This window comes from Castor canadensis, chromosome 10 (genome assembly GCF_047511655.1).
Source record: "Castor canadensis chromosome 10, mCasCan1.hap1v2, whole genome shotgun sequence".
NCBI classification, from domain to species: Eukaryota; Metazoa; Chordata; class Mammalia; order Rodentia; family Castoridae; genus Castor; species Castor canadensis.
Genome location: NC_133395.1, coordinates 88644851 through 88664390, shown reverse-complemented (window position 1 = coordinate 88664390; position 19540 = coordinate 88644851). Strand labels below are relative to the sequence as shown.

Here is a 19540-nt window from a genome sequence, read left to right as displayed (position 1 = left end):
TGGTGTGTGTGTGTGTGTGTGTGTGTTAGATGCCGTGCCAGGTGTAGGTGGGGAAGAGCAAGCCCTCACGCACAGAGCCCCATCACACACTGGGGCCGGGCCGAGGGGGTCAATCTGCTCGGCCTGATTGCGTTGGGCATACATTGCAGAAGGTGGGTTTTCCAAGGCGGAGCAGAGGGTCCCGGCACCTGAGGTTGTCCACGGGGAGAATGTCTGTTCCACGGGGGCAAGCGGTCCCTTCCGTCGTGCCCAAGCCCATGTGACCCCGAAGGCCAGGTGGCCCCGGTCCTTGAGCTGACTGAGGAGTGCTTTGAGACCCGGAGGGTGGCACAGGCGACTGGGCGCCAGCGGCCCTCCCTCCCTTTGAGCGGGACGGGGAGCTGCCGCTGGCATCCGGAGCTCTGGCGGCCTGCTCCCTCTGTCCCTGTGACCGCAGGCTCTGCCGTGGGAGGCGGGATCCCACGTAGAGGTCGCGCGCTGGCTGCCCTGTCTTGGGTTGAGCGACGGAGCGCGACGTGGAGCAGCACCCGACTGAGGCTCCCTGCTTCTCTGTCCCCTGGCGTCTTGCCCTGGACCCAGTGCACCACCATGTGGCGAGCCCAGGTGTGGCGCGTCCCGCTGTGGGGCCCGCTGGGGTGCAGGACCCACTTTCTCATGGCTTCCGCACGTCCCTCCCCGCCCGCCTGGAGGGCAGTTGGGGAGCGGTCCCCAACGTGGCCTGGGACCAACCTCGCTGGTGACCCGTGTCGCGGGCGCGCGCCCCAGGAGAGTGTGGGGAGGGGAGAGGATTCGGGGACGTAGCTGTGAGGATTCGGTGTGCGTGGGTCTGGCGGGTGGCCCGGACGGGGTCGGGGTCGTGGTCACGGTGGGTCGTTGTGGTGGTGGTGGTGGTGGTGGTGCTGGGGGTGGTGGTGGTGGTGGGGGGGGTGGTGGCGAAGTCCCCGAATACAAAAGGAGCAGCGAGGGAGGGAGGAGCAAAAGCCTACAGCACCCGGTATTCCCAGGCGGTCTCCCATCCAAGTACTAACCAGGCCCGACCCTGCTTAGCTTCCGAGATCAGACGAGATCGGGCGCGTTCAGGGTGGTATGGCCGTAGACGCTAGCCGCCGCCTCCGGGAGCCCCAAGAGCCTGCCGAGGGCCCCGGCGTGCGTCTCCACGCTGCTCTCCTGGCACGGCTGGGAGTCCGGGTGGGGGCTGGCAGCCCGGGGCCAGCGGCCAGAGGCCCCGCGCGCCTGCTCGGGCAGCCGGTCTCGCCCAGGTGGCCGCTGGGTGGCTTTCTTCCCGAGGTGTCCTGCTGCCAGGACGAGGGTCAAGTTTTCTCGGGGGAAAATTTCTCAGTGCTCTCGGGCGCTTGTTCTTCTGGGAATGTCCACTGCTGTGGCCAAGGCGGGGGACGCACAGCTCGGGCCAGGGCAAGCAGCCGCCCTCCTCCGTCGCCTCCTGGAGCCGTATCCTTGGGTGGGTGCGTGGCTCCCAGCGGAGGTCTCGGGGACCCTTCCGGTCCTCTTCGTCCGGAAAGCGCCACTGCCCCTCCAGCCCATCAGGAAAACGGCAGCCGCGCCCTTCGCCGACCCGCTCCGCCCTCCTCCACACTCAGGGCCTGGGGCTGCGGGGCTGAATCGTGAGGCTTTCCAGCCCAGGACTTCACCTCTGGCCCCTTTCACACCCGGGATCTTGGGAAGAAGAAACAAAACCAAACACAGCCAAAGCCATCTCCTCCGACCCGGGGCCCCTCCACATCCCTTCCGATCCCGGGTTCCTGCCGGCCTCCCGGGGCGTTTCTCCCAGGCAGGCCTTCGCGGCCACTACACGGGGCTGAGCACTCGAGTCCTCGGGCGTCACGGGGCCCGCGGCCACGCCAAGCACGCACGACTCCCGGGTCTCGTCTGCTCCTGGGTGCCCTGGGCCTCTTCCCTGTGCCGCTGCTGGGTCTTGTGCCCCTGCTTGGCCTCCTTCAGACCCGGCCCCGTGCTACGCGGCCACGTGCTACAGGATCGTGCCAGCAGAACTGGCCCTGGCTGAGCCCCGTACCCACCCTCCTGCCATCCCTGGCCCTGCTAGCAAATGGCAGAGATCCTCTGGCCTCCGAGCCCAGACAAAAATCCTGATGCAGTTGGCCGAGGGGCCGCAAACCAAGGCTTCGCTTGTTCCCGCTCAGGCCCCAGCCATACCCTCTTGTCCTTCGGCTGCTCGTGTGTGGGGTGGGGGAGAGGAGGGTGCGTCCCCGTGCGTGCGTGCGTGGTCTGGGTGTCTCTGCGTGGTGTGTGTGTGTGTGTGTGTGTGTGTTAGATGCCGTGCCAGGTGTAGGTGGGGAAGAGCAAGCCCTCACGCACAGAGCCCCATCACACACTGGGGCCGGGCCGAGGGGGTCAATCTGCTCGGCCTGATTGCGTTGGGCATACATTGCAGAAGGTGGGTTTTCCAAGGCGGAGCAGAGGGTCCCGGCACCTGAGGTTGTCCACGGGGAGAATGTCTGTTCCACGGGGGCAAGCGGTCCCTTCCGTCGTGCCCAAGCCCATGTGACCCCGAAGGCCAGGTGGCCCCGGTCCTTGAGCTGACTGAGGAGTGCTTTGAGACCCGGAGGGTGGCACAGGCGACTGGGCGCCAGCGGCGGCCCTCCCTCCCTTTGAGCGGGACGGGGAGCTGCCGCTGGCATCCGGAGCTCTGGCGGCCTGCGCCCTCTGTCCCTGTGACCGCAGGCTCTGCCGTGGGAGGCGGGATCCCACGTAGAGGTCGCGCGCTGGCTGCCCTGTCTTGGGTTGAGCGACGGAGCGCGACGTGGAGCAGCACCCGACTGAGGCTCCCTGCTTCTCTGTCCCCTGGCGTCTTGCCCTGGACCCAGTGCACCACCTTGTGGCGAGCCCAGGTGTGGCGCGTCCCGCTGTGGGGCCCGCTGGGGTGCAGGACCCACTTTCTCATGGCTTCCGCACGTCCCTCCCCGCCCGCCTGGAGGGCAGTTGGGGAGCGGTCCCCAACGTGGCCTGGGACCAACCTCGCTGGTGACCCGTGTCGCGGGCGCGCGCCCCAGGAGAGTGTGGGGAGGGGAGAGGATTCGGGGACGTAGCTGTGAGGATTCGGTGTGCGTGGGTCTGGCGGGTGGCCCGGACGGGGTCGGGGTCGTGGTCACGGTGGGTCGTTGTGGTGGTGGTGGTGGTGGTGGTGCTGGGGGTGGTGGTGGTGGTGGGGGGGGTGGTGGCGAAGTCCCCGAAGACAAAAGGAGCAGCGAGGGAGGGAGGAGCAAAAGCCTACAGCACCCGGTATTCCCAGGCGGTCTCCCATCCAAGTACTAACCAGGCCCGACCCTGCTTAGCTTCCGAGATCAGACGAGATCGGGCGCGTTCAGGGTGGTATGGCCGTAGACGCTAGCCGCCGCCTCCGGGAGCCCCAAGAGCCTGCCGAGGGCCCCGGCGTGCGTCTCCACGCTGCTCTCCTGGCACGGCTGGGAGTCCGGGTGGGGGCTGGCAGCCCGGGGCCAGCGGCCAGAGGCCCCGCGCGCCTGCTCGGGCAGCCGGTCTCGCCCAGGTGGCCGCTGGGTGGCTTTCTTCCCGAGGTGTCCTGCTGCCAGGACGAGGGTCAAGTTTTCTCGGGGGAAAATTTCTCAGTGCTCTCGGGCGCTTGTTCTTCTGGGAATGTCCACTGCTGTGGCCAAGGCGGGGGACGCACAGCTCGGGCCAGGGCAAGCAGCCGCCCTCCTCCGTCGCCTCCTGGAGCCGTATCCTTGGGTGGGTGCGTGGCTCCCAGCGGAGGTCTCGGGGACCCTTCCGGTCCTCTTCGTCCGGAAAGCGCCACTGCCCCTCCAGCCCATCAGGAAAACGGCAGCCGCGCCCTTCGCCGACCCGCTCCGCCCTCCTCCACACTCAGGGCCTGGGGCTGCGGGGCTGAATCGTGAGGCTTTCCAGCCCAGGACTTCACCTCTGGCCCCTTTCACACCCGGGATCTTGGGAAGAAGAAACAAAACCAAACACAGCCAAAGCCATCTCCTCCGACCCGGGGCCCCTCCACATCCCTTCCGATCCCGGGTTCCTGCCGGCCTCCCGGGGCGTTTCTCCCAGGCAGGCCTTCGCGGCCACTACACGGGGCTGAGCACTCGAGTCCTCGGGCGTCACGGGGCCCGCGGCCACGCCAAGCACGCACGACTCCCGGGTCTCGTCTGCTCCTGGGTGCCCTGGGCCTCTTCCCTGTGCCGCTGCTGGGTCTTGTGCCCCTGCTTGGCCTCCTTCAGACCCGGCCCCGTGCTACGCGGCCACGTGCTACAGGATCGTGCCAGCAGAACTGGCCCTGGCTGAGCCCCGTACCCACCCTCCTGCCATCCCTGGCCCTGCTAGCAAATGGCAGAGATCCTCTGGCCTCCGAGCCCAGACAAAAATCCTGATGCAGTTGGCCGAGGGGCCGCAAACCAAGGCTTCGCTTGTTCCCGCTCAGGCCCCAGCCATACCCTCTTGTCCTTCGGCTGCTCGTGTGTGGGGTGGGGGAGAGGAGGGTGCGTCCCCGTGCGTGCGTGCGTGGTCTGGGTGTCTCTGCGTGGTGTGTGTGTGTGTGTGTGTGTGTTAGATGCCGTGCCAGGTGTAGGTGGGGAAGAGCAAGCCCTCACGCACAGAGCCCCATCACACACTGGGGCCGGGCCGAGGGGGTCAATCTGCTCGGCCTGATTGCGTTGGGCATACATTGCAGAAGGTGGGTTTTCCAAGGCGGAGCAGAGGGTCCCGGCACCTGAGGTTGTCCACGGGGAGAATGTCTGTTCCACGGGGGCAAGCGGTCCCTTCCGTCGTGCCCAAGCCCATGTGACCCCGAAGGCCAGGTGGCCCCGGTCCTTGAGCTGACTGAGGAGTGCTTTGAGACCCGGAGGGTGGCACAGGCGACTGGGCGCCAGCGGCCCTCCCTCCCTTTGAGCGGGACGGGGAGCTGCCGCTGGCATCCGGAGCTCTGGCGGCCTGCTCCCTCTGTCCCTGTGACCGCAGGCTCTGCCGTGGGAGGCGGGATCCCACGTAGAGGTCGCGCGCTGGCTGCCCTGTCTTGGGTTGAGCGACGGAGCGCGACGTGGAGCAGCACCCGACTGAGGCTCCCTGCTTCTCTGTCCCCTGGCGTCTTGCCCTGGACCCAGTGCACCACCATGTGGCGAGCCCAGGTGTGGCGCGTCCCGCTGTGGGGCCCGCTGGGGTGCAGGACCCACTTTCTCATGGCTTCCGCACGTCCCTCCCCGCCCGCCTGGAGGGCAGTTGGGGAGCGGTCCCCAACGTGGCCTGGGACCAACCTCGCTGGTGACCCGTGTCGCGGGCGCGCGCCCCAGGAGAGTGTGGGGAGGGGAGAGGATTCGGGGACGTAGCTGTGAGGATTCGGTGTGCGTGGGTCTGGCGGGTGGCCCGGACGGGGTCGGGGTCGTGGTCACGGTGGGTCGTTGTGGTGGTGGTGGTGGTGGTGGTGCTGGGGGTGGTGGTGGTGGTGGGGGGGGTGGTGGCGAAGTCCCCGAATACAAAAGGAGCAGCGAGGGAGGGAGGAGCAAAAGCCTACAGCACCCGGTATTCCCAGGCGGTCTCCCATCCAAGTACTAACCAGGCCCGACCCTGCTTAGCTTCCGAGATCAGACGAGATCGGGCGCGTTCAGGGTGGTATGGCCGTAGACGCTAGCCGCCGCCTCCGGGAGCCCCAAGAGCCTGCCGAGGGCCCCGGCGTGCGTCTCCACGCTGCTCTCCTGGCACGGCTGGGAGTCCGGGTGGGGGCTGGCAGCCCGGGGCCAGCGGCCAGAGGCCCCGCGCGCCTGCTCGGGCAGCCGGTCTCGCCCAGGTGGCCGCTGGGTGGCTTTCTTCCCGAGGTGTCCTGCTGCCAGGACGAGGGTCAAGTTTTCTCGGGGGAAAATTTCTCAGTGCTCTCGGGCGCTTGTTCTTCTGGGAATGTCCACTGCTGTGGCCAAGGCGGGGGACGCACAGCTCGGGCCAGGGCAAGCAGCCGCCCTCCTCCGTCGCCTCCTGGAGCCGTATCCTTGGGTGGGTGCGTGGCTCCCAGCGGAGGTCTCGGGGACCCTTCCGGTCCTCTTCGTCCGGAAAGCGCCACTGCCCCTCCAGCCCATCAGGAAAACGGCAGCCGCGCCCTTCGCCGACCCGCTCCGCCCTCCTCCACACTCAGGGCCTGGGGCTGCGGGGCTGAATCGTGAGGCTTTCCAGCCCAGGACTTCACCTCTGGCCCCTTTCACACCCGGGATCTTGGGAAGAAGAAACAAAACCAAACACAGCCAAAGCCATCTCCTCCGACCCGGGGCCCCTCCACATCCCTTCCGATCCCGGGTTCCTGCCGGCCTCCCGGGGCGTTTCTCCCAGGCAGGCCTTCGCGGCCACTACACGGGGCTGAGCACTCGAGTCCTCGGGCGTCACGGGGCCCGCGGCCACGCCAAGCACGCACGACTCCCGGGTCTCGTCTGCTCCTGGGTGCCCTGGGCCTCTTCCCTGTGCCGCTGCTGGGTCTTGTGCCCCTGCTTGGCCTCCTTCAGACCCGGCCCCGTGCTACGCGGCCACGTGCTACAGGATCGTGCCAGCAGAACTGGCCCTGGCTGAGCCCCGTACCCACCCTCCTGCCATCCCTGGCCCTGCTAGCAAATGGCAGAGATCCTCTGGCCTCCGAGCCCAGACAAAAATCCTGATGCAGTTGGCCGAGGGGCCGCAAACCAAGGCTTCGCTTGTTCCCGCTCAGGCCCCAGCCATACCCTCTTGTCCTTCGGCTGCTCGTGTGTGGGGTGGGGGAGAGGAGGGTGTGTCCCCGTGCGTGCGTGCGTGGTCTGGGTGTCTCTGCGTGGTGTGTGTGTGTGTGTGTGTGTGTGTTAGATGCCGTGCCAGGTGTAGGTGGGGAAGAGCAAGCCCTCACGCACAGAGCCCCATCACACACTGGGGCCGGGCCGAGGGGGTCAATCTGCTCGGCCTGATTGCGTTGGGCATACATTGCAGAAGGTGGGTTTTCCAAGGCGGAGCAGAGGGTCCCGGCACCTGAGGTTGTCCACGGGGAGAATGTCTGTTCCACGGGGGCAAGCGGTCCCTTCCGTCGTGCCCAAGCCCATGTGACCCCGAAGGCCAGGTGGCCCCGGTCCTTGAGCTGACTGAGGAGTGCTTTGAGACCCGGAGGGTGGCACAGGCGACTGGGCGCCAGCGGCGGCCCTCCCTCCCTTTGAGCGGGACGGGGAGCTGCCGCTGGCATCCGGAGCTCTGGCGGCCTGCGCCCTCTGTCCCTGTGACCGCAGGCTCTGCCGTGGGAGGCGGGATCCCACGTAGAGGTCGCGCGCTGGCTGCCCTGTCTTGGGTTGAGCGACGGAGCGCGACGTGGAGCAGCACCCGACTGAGGCTCCCTGCTTCTCTGTCCCCTGGCGTCTTGCCCTGGACCCAGTGCACCACCTTGTGGCGAGCCCAGGTGTGGCGCGTCCCGCTGTGGGGCCCGCTGGGGTGCAGGACCCACTTTCTCATGGCTTCCGCACGTCCCTCCCCGCCCGCCTGGAGGGCAGTTGGGGAGCGGTCCCCAACGTGGCCTGGGACCAACCTCGCTGGTGACCCGTGTCGCGGGCGCGCGCCCCAGGAGAGTGTGGGGAGGGGAGAGGATTCGGGGACGTAGCTGTGAGGATTCGGTGTGCGTGGGTCTGGCGGGTGGCCCGGACGGGGTCGGGGTCGTGGTCACGGTGGGTCGTTGTGGTGGTGGTGGTGGTGGTGGTGCTGGGGGTGGTGGTGGTGGTGGGGGGGGTGGTGGCGAAGTCCCCGAAGACAAAAGGAGCAGCGAGGGAGGGAGGAGCAAAAGCCTACAGCACCCGGTATTCCCAGGCGGTCTCCCATCCAAGTACTAACCAGGCCCGACCCTGCTTAGCTTCCGAGATCAGACGAGATCGGGCGCGTTCAGGGTGGTATGGCCGTAGACGCTAGCCGCCGCCTCCGGGAGCCCCAAGAGCCTGCCGAGGGCCCCGGCGTGCGTCTCCACGCTGCTCTCCTGGCACGGCTGGGAGTCCGGGTGGGGGCTGGCAGCCCGGGGCCAGCGGCCAGAGGCCCCGCGCGCCTGCTCGGGCAGCCGGTCTCGCCCAGGTGGCCGCTGGGTGGCTTTCTTCCCGAGGTGTCCTGCTGCCAGGACGAGGGTCAAGTTTTCTCGGGGGAAAATTTCTCAGTGCTCTCGGGCGCTTGTTCTTCTGGGAATGTCCACTGCTGTGGCCAAGGCGGGGGACGCACAGCTCGGGCCAGGGCAAGCAGCCGCCCTCCTCCGTCGCCTCCTGGAGCCGTATCCTTGGGTGGGTGCGTGGCTCCCAGCGGAGGTCTCGGGGACCCTTCCGGTCCTCTTCGTCCGGAAAGCGCCACTGCCCCTCCAGCCCATCAGGAAAACGGCAGCCGCGCCCTTCGCCGACCCGCTCCGCCCTCCTCCACACTCAGGGCCTGGGGCTGCGGGGCTGAATCGTGAGGCTTTCCAGCCCAGGACTTCACCTCTGGCCCCTTTCACACCCGGGATCTTGGGAAGAAGAAACAAAACCAAACACAGCCAAAGCCATCTCCTCCGACCCGGGGCCCCTCCACATCCCTTCCGATCCCGGGTTCCTGCCGGCCTCCCGGGGCGTTTCTCCCAGGCAGGCCTTCGCGGCCACTACACGGGGCTGAGCACTCGAGTCCTCGGGCGTCACGGGGCCCGCGGCCACGCCAAGCACGCACGACTCCCGGGTCTCGTCTGCTCCTGGGTGCCCTGGGCCTCTTCCCTGTGCCGCTGCTGGGTCTTGTGCCCCTGCTTGGCCTCCTTCAGACCCGGCCCCGTGCTACGCGGCCACGTGCTACAGGATCGTGCCAGCAGAACTGGCCCTGGCTGAGCCCCGTACCCACCCTCCTGCCATCCCTGGCCCTGCTAGCAAATGGCAGAGATCCTCTGGCCTCCGAGCCCAGACAAAAATCCTGATGCAGTTGGCCGAGGGGCCGCAAACCAAGGCTTCGCTTGTTCCCGCTCAGGCCCCAGCCATACCCTCTTGTCCTTCGGCTGCTCGTGTGTGGGGTGGGGGAGAGGAGGGTGCGTCCCCGTGCGTGCGTGCGTGGTCTGGGTGTCTCTGCGTGGTGTGTGTGTGTGTGTGTGTGTGTGTTAGATGCCGTGCCTGGTGTAGGTGGGGAAGAGCAAGCCCTCACGCACAGAGCCCCATCACACACTGGGGCCGGGCCGAGGGGGTCAATCTGCTCGGCCTGATTGCGTTGGGCATACATTGCAGAAGGTGGGTTTTCCAAGGCGGAGCAGAGGGTCCCGGCACCTGAGGTTGTCCACGGGGAGAATGTCTGTTCCACGGGGGCAAGCGGTCCCTTCCGTCGTGCCCAAGCCCATGTGACCCCGAAGGCCAGGTGGCCCCGGTCCTTGAGCTGACTGAGGAGTGCTTTGAGACCCGGAGGGTGGCACAGGCGACTGGGCGCCAGCGGCGGCCCTCCCTCCCTTTGAGCGGGACGGGGAGCTGCCGCTGGCATCCGGAGCTCTGGCGGCCTGCGCCCTCTGTCCCTGTGACCGCAGGCTCTGCCGTGGGAGGCGGGATCCCACGTAGAGGTCGCGCGCTGGCTGCCCTGTCTTGGGTTGAGCGACGGAGCGCGACGTGGAGCAGCACCCGACTGAGGCTCCCTGCTTCTCTGTCCCCTGGCGTCTTGCCCTGGACCCAGTGCACCACCTTGTGGCGAGCCCAGGTGTGGCGCGTCCCGCTGTGGGGCCCGCTGGGGTGCAGGACCCACTTTCTCATGGCTTCCGCACGTCCCTCCCCGCCCGCCTGGAGGGCAGTTGGGGAGCGGTCCCCAACGTGGCCTGGGACCAACCTCGCTGGTGACCCGTGTCGCGGGCGCGCGCCCCAGGAGAGTGTGGGGAGGGGAGAGGATTCGGGGACGTAGCTGTGAGGATTCGGTGTGCGTGGGTCTGGCGGGTGGCCCGGACGGGGTCGGGGTCGTGGTCACGGTGGGTCGTTGTGGTGGTGGTGGTGGTGGTGGTGCTGGGGGTGGTGGTGGTGGTGGGGGGGGTGGTGGCGAAGTCCCCGAAGACAAAAGGAGCAGCGAGGGAGGGAGGAGCAAAAGCCTACAGCACCCGGTATTCCCAGGCGGTCTCCCATCCAAGTACTAACCAGGCCCGACCCTGCTTAGCTTCCGAGATCAGACGAGATCGGGCGCGTTCAGGGTGGTATGGCCGTAGACGCTAGCCGCCGCCTCCGGGAGCCCCAAGAGCCTGCCGAGGGCCCCTGCGTGCGTCTCCACGCTGCTCTCCTGGCACGGCTGGGAGTCCGGGTGGGGGCTGGCAGCCCGGGGCCAGCGGCCAGAGGCCCCGCGCGCCTGCTCGGGCAGCCGGTCTCGCCCAGGTGGCCGCTGGGTGGCTTTCTTCCCGAGGTGTCCTGCTGCCAGGACGAGGGTCAAGTTTTCTCGGGGGAAAATTTCTCAGTGCTCTCGGGCGCTTGTTCTTCTGGGAATGTCCACTGCTGTGGCCAAGGCGGGGGACGCACAGCTCGGGCCAGGGCAAGCAGCCGCCCTCCTCCGTCGCCTCCTGGAGCCGTATCCTTGGGTGGGTGCGTGGCTCCCAGCGGAGGTCTCGGGGACCCTTCCGGTCCTCTTCGTCCGGAAAGCGCCACTGCCCCTCCAGCCCATCAGGAAAACGGCAGCCGCGCCCTTCGCCGACCCGCTCCGCCCTCCTCCACACTCAGGGCCTGGGGCTGCGGGGCTGAATCGTGAGGCTTTCCAGCCCAGGACTTCACCTCTGGCCCCTTTCACACCCGGGATCTTGGGAAGAAGAAACAAAACCAAACACAGCCAAAGCCATCTCCTCCGACCCGGGGCCCCTCCACATCCCTTCCGATCCCGGGTTCCTGCCGGCCTCCCGGGGCGTTTCTCCCAGGCAGGCCTTCGCGGCCACTACACGGGGCTGAGCACTCGAGTCCTCGGGCGTCACGGGGCCCGCGGCCACGCCAAGCACGCACGACTCCCGGGTCTCGTCTGCTCCTGGGTGCCCTGGGCCTCTTCCCTGTGCCGCTGCTGGGTCTTGTGCCCCTGCTTGGCCTCCTTCAGACCCGGCCCCGTGCTACGCGGCCACGTGCTACAGGATCGTGCCAGCAGAACTGGCCCTGGCTGAGCCCCGTACCCACCCTCCTGCCATCCCTGGCCCTGCTAGCAAATGGCAGAGATCCTCTGGCCTCCGAGCCCAGACAAAAATCCTGATGCAGTTGGCCGAGGGGCCGCAAACCAAGGCTTCGCTTGTTCCCGCTCAGGCCCCAGCCATACCCTCTTGTCCTTCGGCTGCTCGTGTGTGGGGTGGGGGAGAGGAGGGTGCGTCCCCGTGCGTGCGTGCGTGGTCTGGGTGTCTCTGCGTGGTGTGTGTGTGTGTGTGTGTGTGTGTTAGATGCCGTGCCTGGTGTAGGTGGGGAAGAGCAAGCCCTCACGCACAGAGCCCCATCACACACTGGGGCCGGGCCGAGGGGGTCAATCTGCTCGGCCTGATTGCGTTGGGCATACATTGCAGAAGGTGGGTTTTCCAAGGCGGAGCAGAGGGTCCCGGCACCTGAGGTTGTCCACGGGGAGAATGTCTGTTCCACGGGGGCAAGCGGTCCCTTCCGTCGTGCCCAAGCCCATGTGACCCCGAAGGCCAGGTGGCCCCGGTCCTTGAGCTGACTGAGGAGTGCTTTGAGACCCGGAGGGTGGCACAGGCGACTGGGCGCCAGCGGCGGCCCTCCCTCCCTTTGAGCGGGACGGGGAGCTGCCGCTGGCATCCGGAGCTCTGGCGGCCTGCGCCCTCTGTCCCTGTGACCGCAGGCTCTGCCGTGGGAGGCGGGATCCCACGTAGAGGTCGCGCGCTGGCTGCCCTGTCTTGGGTTGAGCGACGGAGGGCGACGTGGAGCAGCACCCGACTGAGGCTCCCTGCTTCTCTGTCCCCTGGCGTCTTGCCCTGGACCCAGTGCACCACCTTGTGGCGAGCCCAGGTGTGGCGCGTCCCGCTGTGGGGCCCGCTGGGGTGCAGGACCCACTTTCTCATGGCTTCCGCACGTCCCTCCCCGCCCGCCTGGAGGGCAGTTGGGGAGCGGTCCCCAACGTGGCCTGGGACCAACCTCGCTGGTGACCCGTGTCGCGGGCGCGCGCCCCAGGAGAGTGTGGGGAGGGGAGAGGATTCGGGGACGTAGCTGTGAGGATTCGGTGTGCGTGGGTCTGGCGGGTGGCCCGGACGGGGTCGGGGTCGTGGTCACGGTGGGTCGTTGTGGTGGTGGTGGTGGTGGTGGTGCTGGGGGTGGTGGTGGTGGTGGGGGGGGTGGTGGCGAAGTCCCCGAAGACAAAAGGAGCAGCGAGGGAGGGAGGAGCAAAAGCCTACAGCACCCGGTATTCCCAGGCGGTCTCCCATCCAAGTACTAACCAGGCCCGACCCTGCTTAGCTTCCGAGATCAGACGAGATCGGGCGCGTTCAGGGTGGTATGGCCGTAGACGCTAGCCGCTGCCTCCGGGAGCCCCAAGAGCCTGCCGAGGGCCCCGGCGTGCGTCTCCACGCTGCTCTCCTGGCACGGCTGGGAGTCCGGGTGGGGGCTGGCAGCCCGGGGCCAGCGGCCAGAGGCCCCGCGCGCCTGCTCGGGCAGCCGGTCTCGCCCAGGTGGCCGCTGGGTGGCTTTCTTCCCGAGGTGTCCTGCTGCCAGGACGAGGGTCAAGTTTTCTCGGGGGAAAATTTCTCAGTGCTCTCGGGCGCTTGTTCTTCTGGGAATGTCCACTGCTGTGGCCAAGGCGGGGGACGCACAGCTCGGGCCAGGGCAAGCAGCCGCCCTCCTCCGTCGCCTCCTGGAGCCGTATCCTTGGGTGGGTGCGTGGCTCCCAGCGGAGGTCTCGGGGACCCTTCCGGTCCTCTTCGTCCGGAAAGCGCCACTGCCCCTCCAGCCCATCAGGAAAACGGCAGCCGCGCCCTTCGCCGACCCGCTCCGCCCTCCTCCACACTCAGGGCCTGGGGCTGCGGGGCTGAATCGTGAGGCTTTCCAGCCCAGGACTTCACCTCTGGCCCCTTTCACACCCGGGATCTTGGGAAGAAGAAACAAAACCAAACACAGCCAAAGCCATCTCCTCCGACCCGGGGCCCCTCCACATCCCTTCTGATCCCGGGTTCCTGCCGGCCTCCCGGGGCGTTTCTCCCAGGCAGGCCTTCGCGGCCACTACACGGGGCTGAGCACTCGAGTCCTCGGGCGTCACGGGGCCCGCGGCCACGCCAAGCACGCACGACTCCCGGGTCTCGTCTGCTCCTGGGTGCCCTGGGCCTCTTCCCTGTGCCGCTGCTGGGTCTTGTGCCCCTGCTTGGCCTCCTTCAGACCCGGCCCCGTGCTACGCGGCCACGTGCTACAGGATCGTGCCAGCAGAACTGGCCCTGGCTGAGCCCCGTACCCACCCTCCTGCCATCCCTGGCCCTGCTAGCAAATGGCAGAGATCCTCTGGCCTCCGAGCCCAGACAAAAATCCTGATGCAGTTGGCCGAGGGGCCGCAAACCAAGGCTTCGCTTGTTCCCGCTCAGGCCCCAGCCATACCCTCTTGTCCTTCGGCTGCTCGTGTGTGGGGTGGGGGAGAGGAGGGTGCGTCCCCGTGCGTGCGTGCGTGGTCTGGGTGTCTCTGCGTGGTGTGTGTGTGTGTGTGTGTGTGTGTTAGATGCCGTGCCTGGTGTAGGTGGGGAAGAGCAAGCCCTCACGCACAGAGCCCCATCACACACTGGGGCCGGGCCGAGGGGGTCAATCTGCTCGGCCTGATTGCGTTGGGCATACATTGCAGAAGGTGGGTTTTCCAAGGCGGAGCAGAGGGTCCCGGCACCTGAGGTTGTCCACGGGGAGAATGTCTGTTCCACGGGGGCAAGCGGTCCCTTCCGTCGTGCCCAAGCCCATGTGACCCCGAAGGCCAGGTGGCCCCGGTCCTTGAGCTGACTGAGGAGTGCTTTGAGACCCGGAGGGTGGCACAGGCGACTGGGCGCCAGCGGCGGCCCTCCCTCCCTTTGAGCGGGACGGGGAGCTGCCGCTGGCATCCGGAGCTCTGGCGGCCTGCGCCCTCTGTCCCTGTGACCGCAGGCTCTGCCGTGGGAGGCGGGATCCCACGTAGAGGTCGCGCGCTGGCTGCCCTGTCTTGGGTTGAGCGACGGAGCGCGACGTGGAGCAGCACCCGACTGAGGCTCCCTGCTTCTCTGTCCCCTGGCGTCTTGCCCTGGACCCAGTGCACCACCTTGTGGCGAGCCCAGGTGTGGCGCGTCCCGCTGTGGGGCCCGCTGGGGTGCAGGACCCACTTTCTCATGGCTTCCGCACGTCCCTCCCCGCCCGCCTGGAGGGCAGTTGGGGAGCGGTCCCCAACGTGGCCTGGGACCAACCTCGCTGGTGACCCGTGTCGCGGGCGCGCGCCCCAGGAGAGTGTGGGGAGGGGAGAGGATTCGGGGACGTAGCTGTGAGGATTCGGTGTGCGTGGGTCTGGCGGGTGGCCCGGACGGGGTCGGGGTCGTGGTCACGGTGGGTCGTTGTGGTGGTGGTGGTGGTGGTGGTGCTGGGGGTGGTGGTGGTGGTGGGGGGGGTGGTGGCGAAGTCCCCGAAGACAAAAGGAGCAGCGAGGGAGGGAGGAGCAAAAGCCTACAGCACCCGGTATTCCCAGGCGGTCTCCCATCCAAGTACTAACCAGGCCCGACCCTGCTTAGCTTCCGAGATCAGACGAGATCGGGCGCGTTCAGGGTGGTATGGCCGTAGACGCTAGCCGCCGCCTCCGGGAGCCCCAAGAGCCTGCCGAGGGCCCCGGCGTGCGTCTCCACGCTGCTCTCCTGGCACGGCTGGGAGTCCGGGTGGGGGCTGGCAGCCCGGGGCCAGCGGCCAGAGGCCCCGCGCGCCTGCTCGGGCAGCCGGTCTCGCCCAGGTGGCCGCTGGGTGGCTTTCTTCCCGAGGTGTCCTGCTGCCAGGACGAGGGTCAAGTTTTCTCGGGGGAAAATTTCTCAGTGCTCTCGGGCGCTTGTTCTTCTGGGAATGTCCACTGCTGTGGCCAAGGCGGGGGACGCACAGCTCGGGCCAGGGCAAGCAGCCGCCCTCCTCCGTCGCCTCCTGGAGCCGTATCCTTGGGTGGGTGCGTGGCTCCCAGCGGAGGTCTCGGGGACCCTTCCGGTCCTCTTCGTCCGGAAAGCGCCACTGCCCCTCCAGCCCATCAGGAAAACGGCAGCCGCGCCCTTCGCCGACCCGCTCCGCCCTCCTCCACACTCAGGGCCTGGGGCTGCGGGGCTGAATCGTGAGGCTTTCCAGCCCAGGACTTCACCTCTGGCCCCTTTCACACCCGGGATCTTGGGAAGAAGAAACAAAACCAAACACAGCCAAAGCCATCTCCTCCGACCCGGGGCCCCTCCACATCCCTTCCGATCCCGGGTTCCTGCCGGCCTCCCGGGGCGTTTCTCCCAGGCAGGCCTTCGCGGCCACTACACGGGGCTGAGCACTCGAGTCCTCGGGCGTCACGGGGCCCGCGGCCACGCCAAGCACGCACGACTCCCGGGTCTCGTCTGCTCCTGGGTGCCCTGGGCCTCTTCCCTGTGCCGCTGCTGGGTCTTGTGCCCCTGCTTGGCCTCCTTCAGACCCGGCCCCGTGCTACGCGGCCACGTGCTACAGGATCGTGCCAGCAGAACTGGCCCTGGCTGAGCCCCGTACCCACCCTCCTGCCATCCCTGGCCCTGCTAGCAAATGGCAGAGATCCTCTGGCCTCCGAGCCCAGACAAAAATCCTGATGCAGTTGGCCGAGGGGCCGCAAACCAAGGCTTCGCTTGTTCCCGCTCAGGCCCCAGCCATACCCTCTTGTCCTTCGGCTGCTCGTGTGTGGGGTGGGGGAGAGGAGGGTGCGTCCCCGTGCGTGCGTGCGTGGTCTGGGTGTCTCTGCGTGGTGTGTGTGTGTGTGTGTGTGTGTGTTAGATGCCGTGCCTGGTGTAGGTGGGGAAGAGCAAGCCCTCACGCACAGAGCCCCATCACACACTGGGGCCGGGCCGAGGGGGTCAATCTGCTCGGCCTGATTGCGTTGGGCATACATTGCAGAAGGTGGGTTTTCCAAGGCGGAGCAGAGGGTCCCGGCACCTGAGGTTGTCCACGGGGAGAATGTCTGTTCCACGGGGGCAAGCGGTCCCTTCCGTCGTGCCCAAGCCCATGTGACCCCGAAGGCCAGGTGGCCCCGGTCCTTGAGCTGACTGAGGAGTGCTTTGAGACCCGGAGGGTGGCACAGGCGACTGGGCGCCAGCGGCGGCCCTCCCTCCCTTTGAGCGGGACGGGGAGCTGCCGCTGGCATCCGGAGCTCTGGCGGCCTGCGCCCTCTGTCCCTGTGACCGCAGGCTCTGCCGTGGGAGGCGGGATCCCACGTAGAGGTCGCGCGCTGGCTGCCCTGTCTTGGGTTGAGCGACGGAGGGCGACGTGGAGCAGCACCCGACTGAGGCTCCCTGCTTCTCTGTCCCCTGGAGTCTTGCCCTGGACCCAGTGCACCACCTTGTGGCGAGCCCAGGTGTGGCGCGTCCCGCTGTGGGGCCCGCTGGGGTGCAGGACCCACTTTCTCATGGCTTCCGCACGTCCCTCCCCGCCCGCCTGGAGGGCAGTTGGGGAGCGGTCCCCAACGTGGCCTGGGACCAACCTCGCTGGTGACCCGTGTCGCGGGCGCGCGCCCCAGGAGAGTGTGGGGAGGGGAGAGGATTCGGGGACGTAGCTGTGAGGATTCGGTGTGCGTGGGTCTGGCGGGTGGCCCGGACGGGGTCGGGGTCGTGGTCACGGTGGGTCGTTGTGGTGGTGGTGGTGGTGGTGGTGCTGGGGGTGGTGGTGGTGGTGGGGGGGGTGGTGGCGAAGTCCCCGAAGACAAAAGGAGCAGCGAGGGAGGGAGGAGCAAAAGCCTACAGCACCCGGTATTCCCAGGCGGTCTCCCATCCAAGTACTAACCAGGCCCGACCCTGCTTAGCTTCCGAGATCAGACGAGATCGGGCGCGTTCAGGGTGGTATGGCCGTAGACGCTAGCCGCCGCCTCCGGGAGCCCCAAGAGCCTGCCGAGGGCCCCGGCGTGCGTCTCCACGCTGCTCTCCTGGCACGGCTGGGAGTCCGGGTGGGGGCTGGCAGCCCGGGGCCAGCGGCCAGAGGCCCCGCGCGCCTGCTCGGGCAGCCGGTCTCGCCCAGGTGGCCGCTGGGTGGCTTTCTTCCCGAGGTGTCCTGCTGCCAGGACGAGGGTCAAGTTTTCTCGGGGGAAAATTTCTCAGTGCTCTCGGGCGCTTGTTCTTCTGGGAATGTCCACTGCTGTGGCCAAGGCGGGGGACGCACAGCTCGGGCCAGGGCAAGCAGCCGCCCTCCTCCGTCGCCTCCTGGAGCCGTATCCTTGGGTGGGTGCGTGGCTCCCAGAGGAGGTCTCGGGGACCCTTCCGGTCCTCTTCGTCCGGAAAGCGCCACTGCCCCTCCAGCCCATCAGGAAAACGGCAGCCGCGCCCTTCGCCGACCCGCTCCGCCCTCCTCCACACTCAGGGCCTGGGGCTGCGGGGCTGAATCGTGAGGCTTTCCAGCCCAGGACTTCACCTCTGGCCCCTTTCACACCCGGGATCTTGGGAAGAAGAAACAAAACCAAACACAGCCAAAGCCATCTCCTCCGACCCGGGGCCCCTCCACATCCCTTCCGATCCCGGGTTCCTGCCGGCCTCCCGGGGCGTTTCTCCCAGGCAGGCCTTCGCGGCCACTACACGGGGCTGAGCACTCGAGTCCTCGGGCGTCACGGGGCCCGCGGCCACGCCAAGCACGCACGACTCCCGGGTCTCGTCTGCTCCTGGGTGCCCTGGGCCTCTTCCCTGTGCCGCTGCTGGGTCTTGTGCCCCTGCTTGGCCTCCTTCAGACCCGGCCCCGTGCTACGCGGCCACGTGCTACAGGATCGTGCCAGCAGAACTGGCCCTGGCTGAGCCCCGTACCCACCCTCCTGCCATCCCTGGCCCTGCTAGCAAATGGCAGAGATCCTCTGGCCTCCGAGCCCAGACAAAAATCCTGATGCAGTTGGCCGAGGGGCCGCAAACCAAGGCTTCGCTTGTTCCCGCTCAGGCCCCAGCCATACCCTCTTGTCCTTCGGCTGCTCGTGTGTGGGGTGGGGGAGAGGAGGGTGCGTCCCCGTGCGTGCGTGCGTGGTCTGGGTGTCTCTGCGTGGTGTGTGTGTGTGTGTGTGTGTGTGTTAGATGCCGTGCCTGGTGTAGGTGGGGAAGAGCAAGCCCTCACGCACAGAGCCCCATCACACACTGGGGCCGGGCCGAGGGGGTCAATCTGCTCGGCCTGATTGCGTTGGGCATACATTGCAGAAGGTGGGTTTTCCAAGGCGGAGCAGAGGGTCCCGGCACCTGAGGTTGTCCACGGGGAGAATGTCTGTTCCACGGGGGCAAGCGGTCCCTTCCGTCGTGCCCAAGCCCATGTGACCCCGAAGGCCAGGTGGCCCCGGTCCTTGAGCTGACTGAGGAGTGCTTTGAGACCCGGAGGGTGGCACAGGCGACTGGGCGCCAGCGGCGGCCCTCCCTCCCTTTGAGCGGGACGGGGAGCTGCCGCTGGCATCCGGAGCTCTGGCGGCCTGCGCCCTCTGTCCCTGTGACCGCAGGCTCTGCCGTGGGAGGCGGGATCCCACGTAGAGGTCGCACGCTGGCTGCCCTGTCTTGGGTTGAGCGACGGAGCGCGACGTGGAGCAGCACCCGACTGAGGCTCCCTGCTTCTCTGTCCCCTGGCGTCTTGCCCTGGACCCAGTGCACCACCTTGTGGCGAGCCCAGGTGTGGCGCGTCCCGCTGTGGGGCCCGCTGGGGTGCAGGACCCACTTTCTCATGGCTTCCGCACGTCCCTCCCAGCCCGCCTGGAGGGCAGTTGGGGAGCGGTCCCCAACGTGGCCTGGGACCAACCTCGCTGGTGACCCGTGTCGCGGGCGCGCGCCCCAGGAGAGTGTGGGGAGGGGAGAGGATTCGGGGACGTAGCTGTGAGGATTCGGTGTGCGTGGGTCTGGCGGGTGGCCCGGACGGGGTCGGGGTCGTGGTCACGGTGGGTCGTTGTGGTGGTGGTGGTGGTGGTGGTGCTGGGGGTGGTGGTGGTGGTGGGGGGGGTGGTGGCGAAGTCCCCGAAGACAAAAGGAGCAGCGAGGGAGGGAGGAGCAAAAGCCTACAGCACCCGGTATTCCCAGGCGGTCTCCCATCCAAGTACTAACCAGGCCCGACCCTGCTTAGCTTCCGAGATCAGACGAGATCGGGCGCGTTCAGGGTGGTATGGCCGTAGACGCTAGCCGCCGCCTCCGGGAGCCCCAAGAGCCTGCCGAGGGCCCCGGCGTGCGTCTCCACGCTGCTCTCCTGGCACGGCTGGGAGTCCGGGTGGGGGCTGGCAGCCCGGGGCCAGCGGCCAGAGGCCCCGCGCGCCTGCTCGGGCAGCCGGTCTCGCCCAGGTGGCCGCTGGGTGGCTTTCTTCCCGAGGTGTCCTGCTGCCAGGACGAGGGTCAAGTTTTCTCGGGGGAAAATTTCTCAGTGCTCTCGGGCGCTTGTTCTTCTGGGAATGTCCACTGCTGTGGCCAAGGCGGGGGACGCACAGCTCGGGCCAGGGCAAGCAGCCGCCCTCCTCC

The 19540-nt window shown here is 67.8% G+C and overlaps 9 non-coding genes across 9 annotated transcripts; all 9 read right to left on the bottom strand.

Annotated features, from left to right (window-relative positions):
* Nucleotides 1-979: 979 nt before the first annotated feature.
* LOC141412019 (5S ribosomal RNA) lies at nucleotides 980-1098 on the bottom strand. The gene has a single exon (XR_012436858.1). It is a non-coding gene; the product is annotated as a 5S ribosomal RNA (ribosomal RNA).
* Nucleotides 1099-3243: 2145 nt separating this feature from the next.
* Nucleotides 3244-3362, bottom strand: LOC141412018 (5S ribosomal RNA). Its single transcript, XR_012436857.1, has one exon. It is a non-coding gene; the product is annotated as a 5S ribosomal RNA (ribosomal RNA).
* A 2140-nt stretch (nucleotides 3363-5502) lies between these two features.
* LOC141412017 (5S ribosomal RNA) lies at nucleotides 5503-5621 on the bottom strand. Its single transcript, XR_012436855.1, has one exon. It is a non-coding gene; the product is annotated as a 5S ribosomal RNA (ribosomal RNA).
* A 2145-nt stretch (nucleotides 5622-7766) lies between these two features.
* On the bottom strand, nucleotides 7767-7885 carry LOC141412016 (5S ribosomal RNA). The gene has a single exon (XR_012436854.1). It is a non-coding gene; the product is annotated as a 5S ribosomal RNA (ribosomal RNA).
* A 2145-nt stretch (nucleotides 7886-10030) lies between these two features.
* Nucleotides 10031-10149, bottom strand: LOC141412015 (5S ribosomal RNA). Its single transcript, XR_012436853.1, has one exon. It is a non-coding gene; the product is annotated as a 5S ribosomal RNA (ribosomal RNA).
* Nucleotides 10150-12294: 2145 nt separating this feature from the next.
* Nucleotides 12295-12413, bottom strand: LOC141412013 (5S ribosomal RNA). Its single transcript, XR_012436851.1, has one exon. It is a non-coding gene; the product is annotated as a 5S ribosomal RNA (ribosomal RNA).
* A 2145-nt stretch (nucleotides 12414-14558) lies between these two features.
* Nucleotides 14559-14677, bottom strand: LOC141412011 (5S ribosomal RNA). Its single transcript, XR_012436850.1, has one exon. It is a non-coding gene; the product is annotated as a 5S ribosomal RNA (ribosomal RNA).
* Nucleotides 14678-16822: 2145 nt separating this feature from the next.
* LOC141412010 (5S ribosomal RNA) lies at nucleotides 16823-16941 on the bottom strand. The gene has a single exon (XR_012436849.1). It is a non-coding gene; the product is annotated as a 5S ribosomal RNA (ribosomal RNA).
* Nucleotides 16942-19086: 2145 nt separating this feature from the next.
* Nucleotides 19087-19205, bottom strand: LOC141412009 (5S ribosomal RNA). Its single transcript, XR_012436848.1, has one exon. It is a non-coding gene; the product is annotated as a 5S ribosomal RNA (ribosomal RNA).
* Between the last annotated feature and the right edge of the window lie 335 nt (nucleotides 19206-19540).